This window comes from Molossus molossus, unplaced genomic scaffold (assembly GCF_014108415.1).
Source record: "Molossus molossus isolate mMolMol1 unplaced genomic scaffold, mMolMol1.p scaffold_m16_p_18, whole genome shotgun sequence".
In the NCBI taxonomy this organism is placed as follows: Eukaryota; Metazoa; Chordata; class Mammalia; order Chiroptera; family Molossidae; genus Molossus; species Molossus molossus.
The window spans coordinates 12,103,530-12,117,893 of NW_023425353.1; positions in this window are offsets into that span (position 1 = coordinate 12,103,530).

Sequence of the window (14,364 nt, forward strand, 5' to 3'; positions counted from 1 at the left end):
AAGCCCTCCCCTCCTCTCCCCTCCCCTCCCCTCCCCTATGCAAATTCCTTTTGTTGTGAGCCCACACCTCAGTGCACTGATGTATGAAAAGACAAATATCACAGGTGCCCAGAATCCAAAACGAAATGGAATTACACTTCAAACAATACATCCCAGCTGTCTATGTTAACATTTAAATGCACCCAAATAAAATCAAAGTGTTTTTAAAAAGCAAAGAAAGTGGGCAGGTGAACTATATAGTCAATTAAAGATTAAGATGGCACCAGGAAAACACAATACATTTTCTGCCCCAAATGAGAGTAATAATAACAATCTCACCATGATGGCATTAGCTTTGTAGACACTGAGACAGTCACGAAGAAAACTGGGAAACACATAAAATATTTGATGCTTACGCATCAATTTCAAAGACTGGCTTTAAGAGAAGTAATGCTTGAACAAAGAACAAAGATACTCCACTGATACGAACCCTTCCAAGGGAAATGAGAATCTTTTAAAATCCTAAGACACATCTAAAAAGTAAACCTGGTGTCATTAATGCCTGTTCATTGGTCCTTACAGACAACAACACTACCCATTTTTACACTACGATGAAGGTTTGAGTACCTACCATCCACTCCATCCCAGCTTCTGCAGATGAGTCATACAAAGCCCCAGGAAGCCCTGGCCAGTTTGGCTCAGCCATTAAAGAGTCCCGGATTTGGTTCCTGCTAGGGGCACGTACCATGGTTACGGTTTGTCCCCACCCTGGTTGGGGTCGTGTGGGTGGCAACCAGTCGAAGTGTCTCTCTCACATTGATGTTTCTCTCTCTCTCTTCCCCTCTCTATCCCTCCTGCTGTATCTGAAGACACATGCAAAAAAATGTCCTCAGGTGAGGATAAAAAAAAAACAACAAAGCCCCAAGAAGTGACCATTCTAAATTTCTAGGGATCAAAAATAAGACCTCCCATCTCCTAGCCTCCTCATTTATTTTTTTTCCATACACTAAAGCACACCAAATGAATAATTGTTAGACTTACTTATTTTCCTTGTATATGGAAAACTTTTTAAACGTATCTATTTACTATGGACCTTAGAGCTAGTTCGCTCTAATTATCCCAAATAATCCTGCTTCTTTGTATCAGGACAATGAGTAAGAGAGTCTTGACCTTGGGCCTAATCCATGTGGCTTCCATGAGGGTATGTGACTGAGCCTCAGTTTTTGCAAAATAGATCTAAAAATACCAACCCCATTGGATAGTTATTTAGAAACCTACCTCAGCAGAGGGCATAGAGAGCTTTTATTTATTTATTTTTATTGTGGAGAGCGAGGAAGGGAGAGAACATCAACTGGCCACCTCCTGCATGCCCCCCACTAGGGGAATAGAACCCCAACCTCTTGCGGGGGGCGTCGCTGCTCAACCACTAAGCCACACCAGGGTCTGGCAGCATAGAGAACTTTTAACTGCCTGATAACATAGTGGCAATTTGTTGCAATCCCACCTTTTGTAACCGTCATGGGCTCCCTCCCGTGGCCAGAGTCTTACCCCACTTGGAGAGCCTTGCTCTACTGCCTGTCTCCCTACCTGCTGAGGGCAGGGGCATTAGTTTGGCTCAAGCCTGTCAGACCATGGCACTGGCTCCAACGATACATTAAGAAATGGGGACGTCCACCAATCAGAGGTTTTCCTGTGGTGTGACGGCATAAGCTGGAAGCCTCAAGGGGAAGGTGGAGAGTCCAACAAGGCATCAGCTGAGGAGCTCAAGAAGAACCAAGCCAGCCCTGGCCAGTTTGGCTCAGCGGTTAGAGCGTCAGCCTGCGGTCCGGAGAGACCCGGGTTCGGTTCCCGCTAAGGGCGCGTACCTCGGTTGCAGTTTGTCCCCGGCCCTGGTTGGTCGTGCGGGTGGCAGCCACTCGATGTGTCTCTTCACGTCGATGTTTCTCGCTCTCTCTCCCTTCCTCTCTCTCCCTCCCACTCTATCTGTACAAAAAATGGAAAAATGTCCTCGGTTGAGGATTAAAAAAAAAAAAAAAAGAAGAACCAAGCCAGAAGGGCAAAATCTATGAGTGACTTCTGTCCACAATATTTAAGCCAAGGACAAAGCCAATTTAAAACCAACCCCAATAAAGCTTTCTATTTACATGAACCCATTACCTGCCAAAGTTGACTCTTCTGTCTCTTATATGCAAAAGACCCACAAATGACACTAATTGTGAGTTTCAAACAAGTCACTTCAACTCCTGATCATCAAGGTCTCCATCTATAAAGACCATTTTAAACTGCAGCTCTGGCTCTCAACTCTGGCTGCTTTAAGGAAAACAACAAACCAAAACTAAAGAATCCTATACCCTGGACCCTACCTGCAGATATTGGGATTTAACTGGTTTAGGAGAAACCCAGATATCAGCTTTTTAAAAAAGTAATCCAGAAATAAGAGTCACAGACCTAGCTGATGAGCCAGACCTGGGGTCCCGTTTAGCTCTGTCAGTCTCAGCTCCTACCCTGAGACCTAGAACCTCACACACTAAGTTTTAATACGAGTCAAGAGCTGGCCAGGCAGAAACGAACATGCTGCAGAAATCGCTCCAGTGTGCTGTCAGCCTCAGAATTTAGACCAACAAACCTGAACTGAGCCAGAGTTCTAGCCAGAAAACTGACTGACGAATGAACCGGTACCCCAGTAAAGGAAATGAGGCTATCCTCAAGGATATTCACTCCGATGCCTTTCACAGGAGATGTTACCTGGCATGGCAACTAGTCCTTTTTTTCCCTGAAAGGGGGGTGCTTTCCCTTTGCCAGAACCTTTGAGAACGGCAGGTGGGGCTGAGAGGGACAGGGACTGCTAGCCATGTCTCTCATTTGCGTGGCTTCCACATGGGCAGTGACATTACTGATCCTGCCTGGAAAGCAAAACGACACAGTCCAGAGCCTCATCAGGTAAGCATGACCTACTGGTGCTGAGAACTAGACCACAACGCCGCAAGTCTTTAACTAGACCGGATAGAGGCCGTAGGTTTGGGCTTCCGACACACCTACCAGCCCCGCAACCCACTAAAATACTAGTGAAAAAGCAAAACTATGAAGATATATCTAATTCAAGAAACAAGGGAAGTACATGTAAGAAAGTCCCCCGACACTGCCAATCAATGGCAGCTATGTCCCAAAGACACCTTGCAGCCATGCGGACCCAGCACTCGGGCGTGAGCAGCGGAACTGCTGTCGAAAGGTAGTTCAACTTGGGGGAGAAGTAAGTGGCACGGGTTTGCTGTGCCCAGACCGAAGGACAAGAAGTAACCTAGGCGGCAGGCCGTCTCGAGGAAGTGGGTTACCCTGTCTTCATCTCACTCCCGAGTACTGAGGCACAAGGTGGGTTGGACACAGCAAGGTAAGAATGGGCAGGAAGCCTGGCCAGAGTGGCTCAGCTGGTTAAGCAGCACCCTGTGCACTGAAAGGTTGAGGGTTCGATTCCCAGGCGGGGCACATATGGAAGGCAACCGATCAATGTATCTCTCTCTCTTTCTCTCAGCATGTCCTGGGGTGTTTTGTTTTTTTTTAAAAGAATGGCAGGAAAACCTGCTTCTGAAGAGCATGCTGCCTGGTCTGTGAAAGGGCTCCGGGCTCCCTGGAGGTAAGGAACCTCAATACCACCCACGATGGGGTTTGGCAATTGGTAGGTGTTCAATAACTGGTAAGTGACTGAATGAATAAATACATGAAAAAGCAGAAGGCTGATGGTGTCTGTGCTGGGATAAGAATATGTGTAGCCACGTGTATATGCTGCGTTTATATAAACCACGAGCAAAAACACCACCTTCTCCTCTACTGTCTCACTTTCTGGGCACCGCTCCCATCAGAAACAACAAACAGCCATAACGTGAAGCTGGAAGGAATGACCCCGAGACCTCATGAGCAATTCCTGGGGGAGGCACCTCAGGCATGAACAGGGTAGCAAAGGACTGTGTCACCCGGCACCAGATTGCTCTTTCACACGTAAACTAAGCATTGAAGATGACTATGGTTAGTGCTCCCTTTTACTTTGTCTGTGTCAGTAATGTGTGGTTTCTTTTTCCCCGAATAAGAACATGAGCACGGGCTACTGGCATTTTCGTATATAAAACAAAACAATATTTTGCAAACTTTTTAATATTAAAAACTTTTTAAAAATTATTATTTGAACAGCTGTCAAAAAGGTACATTGAGGGTTTTTTTTTTAATTTAAGGTAGATTGAATATATTAAGGCATTTAATATTTTACGGGCAAGAAGCAGAGCTTTGCAAAAAGAAACGATCTGTGGTTCCCGAGTCAAGATCCAGACTTGGCACACCAAATTCAATCAATTTTAATATTCTTTGTAGTCTTCTAAACTCAAACAGCCAACCAACAGTGGCATGGCAATGATATGTATGTATGGTAAGGCTATGAATCATGTCATTGATTTTCAATATCTTCTGTGCAGAAAATTAAATTATGCAAATGCATGCCTTTACCGATCCTTACCTTAATGTAAAATTGCATCCCTGTTTATGTCAGCAACTTAATTACACAATTAGACATGGAGAATGCCTCTGAAAAGAGGTAGTTTCATTCTTCAGAACAGACAGTAAGTGTAAATCTGTCCTTAATTATTGTGTGTGTAACAAGAAGGAGGAGCTGGCGTTATGCAAACACAGAGCCTATGGAGATCTACAGCGCCAAGCCCCCCGCGGGAGCTGAAACTGTGGGTCGCAGAAAGCTCAGAGGGGCCTGGTGTGGGGTCGCCACACGTCGAAGAACTGGGACCACGGTGATGGAACAAAGGTAGCGAACACAAGGACATGGAGGCCTGTACACCGACGTGGACTCCTCCTCAAAGAGTTTTAGCAACACTCACACACACACACACACACACACACACACACACGCACGCAGGGTGCACCCGGTGACTAACCTGGGCATGAGGAATATTAAACTTGGCAGCCTTCGAGGTTCTGGCTACTGTAATAGTGGAATGAGTTTACAAAGGAAAAACCCAGCCACTCCCACCGTCCAAGACAATTTGTCTCAATTCTGACTGGATGAAAGTGAGATTTCAAAGCCAGACCATGAGCCAGCCAGCGATGCCTATAGGTCTCACTCAGCAGGAATCTGGTCCCTGGGCAGAGCTCAACCCAGACAACTGGCAGGGACGTTCGTCAGGGAGTTCTCCTCAACGCCATCACTCCTGAGAACCTCGGCGGACACATCTCACTCCCAGCTGAAGCGAAAAAGACTGAAAAGTTTCTAGACCCAAAGTCCCAACCCTTTCCTGTAAAAATATCCTAAGAGATACCTACCACCAAAGATATCAACAAAACAGTTTCCTGCATGCTTGATTTAATTTCCCAGAGCCACCACACATAGTTTACAACAAGAAATGTTTTTATTCTGGAATATCGAAGCAGATGTGTGCCCTGGCCAGTGTGGCTCAGTTGGATGGGCTTTATCCTGAGAGCTGGAAGGTTGCTGGTTGGAATACCAGTCAGGGCACATGCCCAGGCCATGGGCTCGATCCCCTGTAGGGGGCAGGCAAGATGCAGCAGATCGATGTTCCACTCACATCTATGTTTCTTTTCCTCTCTTTAAAAATCAATAAAAAATGTTTTTTAAAAAATCAGATGTATGTCCCATCGGCCTCAACTGTAATCTTCAGAAGGATTCAGTGTAATCCTTACTCTCAGGGTTTCACAGAAATTTTGACTTGGGGGGAAAAAAGAATTTCACTTTATGTTACTCTTATGTGTTAATTTGCAGGCTAAATACTTTTCATAAAAAGAAACCAGCTCCTCTAAACACTACATTAGATAAGATTCTTTTTGTTGTTAATCCTCACTGGAGAATATTTTTTTTCCATTGATTTTTAGAGAGAGCGGAAGGGAGAGGGGGAGAGAGAGAAACACCAATGTGAGAGAGACACATCTATTGGTTGCCTCCCACACGACCCCAGTGAGGGCCAGGGATCAAACTTCAACCAAGGTACATGCCCTTGACAGGAATCAAACCCAAGACTCTTTGGTCCATGGGCTGATGCTCTAACCACGGAGCCAAACCAGCCAGGGCTAGATAATATTCTTGACATAAATGTATTTTCTTAGGTTTTGCTGTCAGAGAGAAGGGTCACTGCATTTATAGGAGATAAAAATAAACATTTTTCTTACAATTGTCAATACATAAATTGAAATTACTGAGTACAAAGTCTTATTGTTTTTTTTTTAAATATATTTATTGATTTTTTTAGAGAGAGAGAAACATCGATGTGAGAAACATCAATCAGCTGTCTCCTGCGCGCCCCCTACTGGGGATCGAGCCTGAAACCTGGACGTGTGTCCTGACCGGGAATCACACCAGGACTTCTCAGTCCAGGGATGATGCTCAACCCACTCTGCCACACCAGCTGGGCCACAGTCTAACTGTCTGTAACAAAGGTGGCACATTTACAGTTATGCGTTTGTATATCTGAACACTGGTGGAAGTCTGAAGTGCCCACCAGGAAAGGAAGACATGTGTTCACCACAAGCACTAGCATTTCTAAGTAACCACCGCATCCTCCACATCAGGCTTCATCTCACCGTACTGAGCCGACTACTGTCCACTGATCCCAGCTACGCCGTGAACTCCCACTGGCTAAGGCGGTTAGATGGCAGAGGTCATACCGAGGTAAACCAGGTAGATCTATGATGAGAACAACCCATCTTCTACTCCAAGCAAAATAGTGTAGTGACACTTGAGGGTATTTTCTTTTTTCACTGTCCAATTCTAGGTCACTCCAAAGGACTCAGACGCCTGGGAGAACTGTTCAGCTTCCATCCAAAACTGAAAACATCAAAACAAAGGAATTCTGGCTCCCTGGTGCCAGGATGAGAATTACTCAGGATGACGGATGGATGGCTCCTATACAAAGAGAGTCCTAGTTCGCTGCCAGAGTCACTGCCGGAAAGCAGCCCACTAAAAATAAGTGATGGCCGCACGCTGTCAAATCCAGACTGTCAGAGAAGCAGTTAGCAGGCTGTTTATATCTATTATCACTGCTCATACAACAAACTAATTAAAGATCCCTCAAGGATGGTGAAATCGCTATACAGCATAATTTTCTCTAAATTTTAAAGAGCATTTAAGTACATTAAAAACCACACAATAGTCTAAAATAAATAAATCTTTATCTTTTTTGTGCCTACAATGGGCAAAAGTATCAAATTACAGTTAAAGTAATTAAATATTCCAATCAGCTTCTCATCCCCTCTGTGCCTGTCTTTCAATTAATTGTAGTAAAATGTACTTAGTGAGTGTCCCAAAAAGTAGAATCAAAAAATGTATTCTTTTGTAACCACTTAACTACAAGTAGTCCCTCAGTTATTTGTGATACTGAACTGACCTCAAATATAATAGATTACATCACAATAAATTACCTATTTTATCATATTCAAATGTGCCTATTGTCGCAACTGCAAAAATATATTTTTTTCATCATCTGAAGTGATAAAGAGACCTCACAGAAAGTCATAGCTGCCCTGGCCAGTTTGGCTCAGCGGTTAGAGTGTCGGCCTGCGGTCCTGAGAGACCCGGGTTCAGTTCCTGCTAAGGGTCCGTACCTTGGTTGTGGTTTGTCCCTGGCCCAGTTGGGGTCGTGTGGGTGGCAACCAGTCAATGTGCCTCTCTCACATCAATGTTTCTCTCTCTCTCCCTCCCTTCCCCTTCCTCCCTCTCTCCCTCCCTTCCATTCTATAAAAAATATCCTCCAATGAGGATTAACAAAAAAATCTGTGTTAATAGCTACTCTAACTGCTCAAAAGTAAACATTACAAGTGAAAAACAGAAAACTAATAATGTAACAAATTCAAGTCTACTCTTCCCAACACTATTGGCAACTATCTTAATATAAAGTCTTGTTAAATAGTACTAACAGAAAAATAGGATTTTTTGTAACATGAAGTGGAGAACATACAATCACAATTATACAAGCACTGGTTATTGTCTATAAAAAAGAAAGTTACTTCTATTCAAGAAAAAACTGTTAAGTTACAACTGAAGATAGAGAAACAAAGTGATACAGTGATTAATAAATAACTTATATTTACTTCTCTTTAAAATCTATAATCATGACTGCCTAATAAATTTTTATCCCTGAGAAATAAAGGATAAGATTTACAACTTGGGCTTCTTATATGAGGTGGGGCAGAAGTAGTTTTACAATCGTTTGTATAGAGAATAATATAATAATAAATAATACAAGAATAAATTCTGTTTCGCATACACACAACTGTAAACCTACTTTTGTCGCACCCTGTATAGTTGAGTCATTAATATATACAGAGTCCTTGTGAAATACTGAATGAAAAATATTTAATAAAATGGGCTTTTTTTTTTTTTTCAATCCTCACCCGAGGATATTTTCCCATTTTTTGTTCAGATAGAGTGGGAGGGGGAGAGAGAAAGAGAGAGAGAGAGAGAAACATCGATGTGAAAGGGACACATCGAGTGGCTGCCACCCACATGACCAACTAGGGCTGGGGACAAACTGCAACCGAGGTACATGCCCTTACCGGGAACTGAACCCGGGTCTCTCAGGACCGCAGGCTGATGCTCTAACCACTGAGCATACTGGCCAGGGCAAAATGGGCACTTTTTAATAGAACAAAAAGAAATGGGTCCAAAATACCCTAGTTAAATGCTGCTGGGTGCCCATTTCAGAACCATGACACATCTACCAGCCCTAGCAACACGGGCCTGTGATTCACAAGTCAGACCCTAGATGCAGGGAGCTTCATGGTAACAAACACACTCACCAGGATAATTCCCAAACCATAGGCATTGGTAGAACGCGCAAGCCCTAACCCCTGATTTTGGGGCTCAAATACAGAGGGCACTCCAATCATGACACCCCTTTGTTCAAGATACCAAGCATGGTTGTGGACATACCTGCATGGCTTAGTAAACCAGAAACCCGTGACTTCTAGTGCCACCACTGTGAATGACAACATGAGTGGAGCCCTATTACGATAGAGCTAGAACCGATTCCTGGTCAGGGCACATGCCCAGGTTTCGGGCTGATCCCCAGTGGGGGGCACGCAGGAGGCAGCCAATAGATGTTCTCTCTCATCAATGTTTCTATCTCCCTCTCCCTTTCTCTCTCTCTAAAATCAATAAAGAAAAAAATATTTAAACAATAGAGCTGCAGCCCTAGCCTGTATGGCTGAGTGGTAAGAGCGTTGCCCACAGATGAGAGAGTCCTGGGTTCGATTCCTGCCAAGGGCATATACCTTGGTTGCGGTTCGCCCCGGTCCGGGTTGGACTTGTACAACCAATCGATGTGTCTCTCTCACATAGATGTTTCCCCCCCCCCCTCTCTCTCTCTCTCTCTCTCTCTCTCTCTCGCTCTTCCTCCCTCTCTCCCTCCAGCTCTATCTGAAGATTAGTGTAAGAATATCCTCAGGTGAGGATTTAAAAGAAAACAATAGAGCTGCAGAAGCCATTTCAGAGCACCCGCCCTGCACATCTTGTTTTCCTTATCCTGACAGGACCACACCGCCAACATTCCCAAAAACCACTAAGACTGAGAATATCCTGTTCGTAACAACTGATCAAAACTGAACTTTGGCCCTGGCCGGTTTGGCTCAGCGGTTAGAGCGTCGGCCTGCGGTCCTGAGAGACCCGGGTTCGGTTCCCGCTAAGGGCGCGTACCTCGGTTGCAGTTTGTCCCCGGCCCTGGTCGGTTGTGCGGGTGGCAGCCACTCGATGTGTTCCTTTCGCATCAATGTTTCTCTCTCTCTCTGTTCCTCTCTCTCCCTCCCACTCTACCTGAACAAAAAATGGAAAAATGTCCTCGGGTGAGGATAAAAAACAAAACAAAACAAAACTGAACTTTGTTGATGACCAAATCATTGTTAACCAATCAATGAAGTGCAAAAGCCAGTCTATGAAGTTCACATCTGTCCTCACCTCATGTAGCACAATGGACTCTCCTTCAATACAACTCACCTTGCCTTCCCCGCTTTTCCCATAAGCCCCTAGTCTCTCTCCTGTGGGGGATGGGAGGTACCACTCTATGAGCTTCTGCCTGAATCTGTGCTCCCTAAACTGTAATTCCTTTGATCCCAAATAAAACCTTTTTTTTTTTTCAATTATTGCCTCCTAGATTTTTTTTTTGGACACCACTTAAATCCCGGCCGCCCAGTGGCCTATAATTGTCCCTTTATTCTCCAGAACTCTGTCTGGTCAGCAAAGCATCTACACCTGCACACTTAGTAGTTTCTAACTCCTTCTGGCCAAAAAGAGAATTCCTGGGAATTTGGGGAGATGTACACAAATATTCATGGTCTCCCCAAAGTCAGGCAGTCAGGAGCACTGAACCCCACACTGCTCCTGTCCTCTCGAACCTTCAGCCCACAAGGCAGGGCGGCCAATAACTACACAGATTATAATTTGTGCACATGGTGAAACAGACGCGAAAATTAAGTTCCACGTGATGGAGCCATGGAGAACGCAAGCAGCGAAGAAATGTGCTTGTAGCGGGTCGTCAGGGAAGGAGATGTCACTTTGTTGGAGGCATCAGCGGAATGGGACGGTAAGAGAACCGCTCCTGTAAGAGGTCCAGGCAAGACAGGTGTGGCCTGAGGAGGCCAGCCCGGGAGGCTGGGGGAGCTGGTTGGTGGAGGAAAGGGGGTTGAAAAGGAACAAGGGCTGGATCCTGCAGGACTTTCAGGGCTTTGAAATGAACTTGAAGGACTCCAAGAGGAGTCAGTATGTCCCATCTCTGCTTCCCTTGAAAGCGGCTTTACTGAGATATGATGGGTTTTAGTATATTTACAGAGCGTGCAACCACAACAACAATCTAATTTTAGAACATTTGTAGCAAAGTATGCTTTAAAAAGGTGACCCAAACACAGGGCACAGACAGGCAGAAAACAGTGGCTCCTCTCCCTGGCCCCGGGGAGTCCAGACAAGGCATTCACTGCATGTGTGCCTGCTTCTGCGGGGGACATGGTGGGGAGCAGAGAACGTCTCCTGACAGTCACCTGACCAAATGCCTACTCACCTAGTTGTGGTTGTATTTGCTATTATTTTCTACAATTTCCCCTTTGCCCTTTTTCACCTGTATTATTTGCACTAGATTACTTCAGGCAATTAATGACGTACACATGTGAATAAAAAAAAAGATAACAGTTTATGAGAAGCAAACAAGATACAACTCTGCAAACAAAATGAGGGGGAAAAGGCAAAATACACGTTATCACTCTATTTTCTGTTAAAGCTATATAGTGCATAAAACTATGCCCTCTAATCATACAAGAAAAAAAAAGAAAATACTTCCTTGTATGATACCTATACTATGGATGTTAGAGGAGCGTAGGTGGGCAAATTTTTAAAATAATTTTTTCATTGTTTAAATAAAGACTTGTTCATGGCTTAAACCAAACTTAGTTTCTCTCTGCCTCCCCAAATGATCCTTTTTTTTTTTTTTAAAAAAAAAAAAGGAACTCTCTCTTCCAAAGGTAGGTATGAGCAATGAAACAGTAAACAACCTAAGTAAAGGGTAATTAATACATTAAATCCACTATAATTCATCTCTGAATAAGAACAAAGATTTTGATTATCTTTAGCAACTCTTCAGAGCTGTCTGCAATCATGAAAAGATATTGAGAAACAAATATGCTTTGTGGCTGGTAGAGAGATAAATGACCAAATATACCTCTCGCTGTAATTCGACATTCACAGGACCATTGCTGCCTCCTGAAACACAGAAAACAGGCCTCCCATAGGCTTTGTTTGATTCAATCAATGTAGACCTGTCCGAAATGTAAAAGAAAAAAACCCAAGGAATTGGGTAGTATTGCCAGGCAACCACTTTAGGGTTGCTGGTGAGAATACCCCAGGGCTGAAAGTCCATTTTTTGTTATCTCCATTTTCATTAGGTGTTAGTTTCCCATCCTTCTCAGAAAGAATGGGGTTTGCTTTGTTCTCTTAAGTTGTAGACAGAAACCTTCAGAGGTAATATCTTGCTTTCTGCTTGACTTGAAGAGAAATTCTTCACTTGAAATAACTAATACAAGTCTCAAAGAAAATGACTTAAAAGAGCTATTCGAATCTTAAATCAAATGATGTAATTAACAATTCTAACTGCATAAAAACTTTCACCAGATCACATCAAGATGGCCAAAGCGTTGACATCTAAGTCTGCTTTAGCTCTACAAAGCAGTTTCTTAAACTAATTATACAGGCAGAGGGGGGAGATTTTTTTTTCCCCTTTTTTGGAAAAAGGGCTATTTAACTAACAGTCCTCTCCTGACCATGAATAAGCAGTTTGCTTCTTTATTCATTTTTCTTGTGAATTTTCTAAAACCTTCTCTGAGTGACCAATCATACCGCTAAACCCATTTGAAGAGTCAAATGGAAAAGCAGTTTTATGACTTTAGAAAGCGCAAATCCGAAACTGAAAGTTTCAGTTCAGATTTTCTTTTTGTTCTTCTGATTGTTTGTATACAAGAATCTGAAAGAAATCAATTGCAAGGAGACTTTTCAACTCTGAATTTAAATCCTTTTATGACTCTGCAATACAAATGGGATCCGAAGAGGGATGAAAAGACAGTTTCCTTTATTTATTTTTATAAATAAAATGATGCTGAAAGGAAATTCTGTATCTTTCAAAGCTTCCCCATGAGAAGAAACTGAATAAAACAAACTGTTGATCTGGTTCTTAGACAGCAGATGAGAGAGATGTAGCATCCTCTGAACAAAACAGAACAACACACATACCAAAACCACAGGACCGCGCTTTACAGAAATCCGGTGAATTCTCAAAAATACACTCCTTGAAATATTACTTACAAAGGTTTATTGAACACATCTGCTTTTAAATATCAACTCTGTAAAATCAATGAGTGAGTGCTAAGTGAAAAGGTGAGAAGAATGAACGACTTCAGAAGGAGTGGAAACCACTGTCTTGCTTTTGTGCCTGGCAAGTGGGGGCTAACCCACGCTTTGATCTTTAACACAATGGAATAGAGGGCTGCAGATCTGCCCTAGCCGGGGTGGCGCAGCTGGCTGAGTGTCACCCTGCGCTCCCGGAGGTAGCCAGCAGGCCAGGTTGCGGGCTGGATCCCCGGGGAGGGTGTGCAGGAGGCAGCCCAGGGATGCTGTGCTCTCACATCCATGCTTCTCTCTCTCTCTCTAAAAATCAACCAACTATTCTTACAAAGAAAGAGAAGGCTGCAGATTTTACGTGTGTCAGAAATCATTTGAGGTTTATTCAGGAACCAATGTTTCAGGAAAAGAAAAAGCCTCTGTGAAAAGCATTTAGAATGTTCTGTTCACTCTGCAGGGCAGAGGACACGTTAGCAGAGATGCTCTGACCAAGACATCACACTTTGTACAGAACAGGTGGGTGAAATAACGAAATAGGGCTAAAGATACTGTGGCAAAAACAAAAATTTTTAATATATGTTTCGGAAAGGAGTAAGAATACTTTTTAACCTCTTTCTCAATGTTAAAGAAATAAATTCATTCCTAAAATTCCTCCTGCCCTGCTTTAGTTTCTAAAATTAACAAAGATAACTAATAAAGATGCTGAAGACAGTATTTATTTAGCACTTACTATGTAGAGAGCCCTCCAGCTGGATTATCTCATGTAATGCTCACCAGGATGTTGAGGGGTAAGCGCATCCCCTCAGTACTCCCATTTCCCGGCACAGAGCACATACCTGAGCACCTGCCTTGTCAAAGTACAGGACATTGTACATGACAGAGAAAGGAAGGGGAATGAAGCCCACTGAGCTTCCCGAGCCCATCTGAGAGCCTGCAATATGGAAATGGATGATGTATATTTAGATTATTTTAAAAACATATATAAAGACCCAAATAGAAAATGTTACCACAGACTGTATTTGCACTGACTCAAAAGGGACCTCTGCACCAGGACTCCCATGGGCCATTTTCATTTACATATTCTATCCCAAGGACCCCACTAGGTACTCAGATGTCCCAATCCTGTGTCCCCAAAGAAACAGTGTGCTTTTGATTGTCCTTTAAAAAGATTTCACACTGAAATAATTCCCACTGTAAAACCTCCCTAGTTACAACTAAAAATACTACAATAAAAGTGATAATTCCTGAAAATTATTATAAGGCTTGCAAAGAGAATTCTAATACTACAGCCTACACAGGAAGGTATTACGTTAACACCAACTAACTGTTGAGAAAACAGTCCACTTTCTCTATACAGAAAAAAGGATGCTCCATGCAGGCATATGTTTACATTTTAACAGAGACTTGGGGACTACAATGAGCCTTCAGAATGGCTCTGTCCAATAGTGGCCTCCAGCCACAGGGGCCACCCCGAGCTGAGATGTGCTGAGTGTAAATACATACAGGAT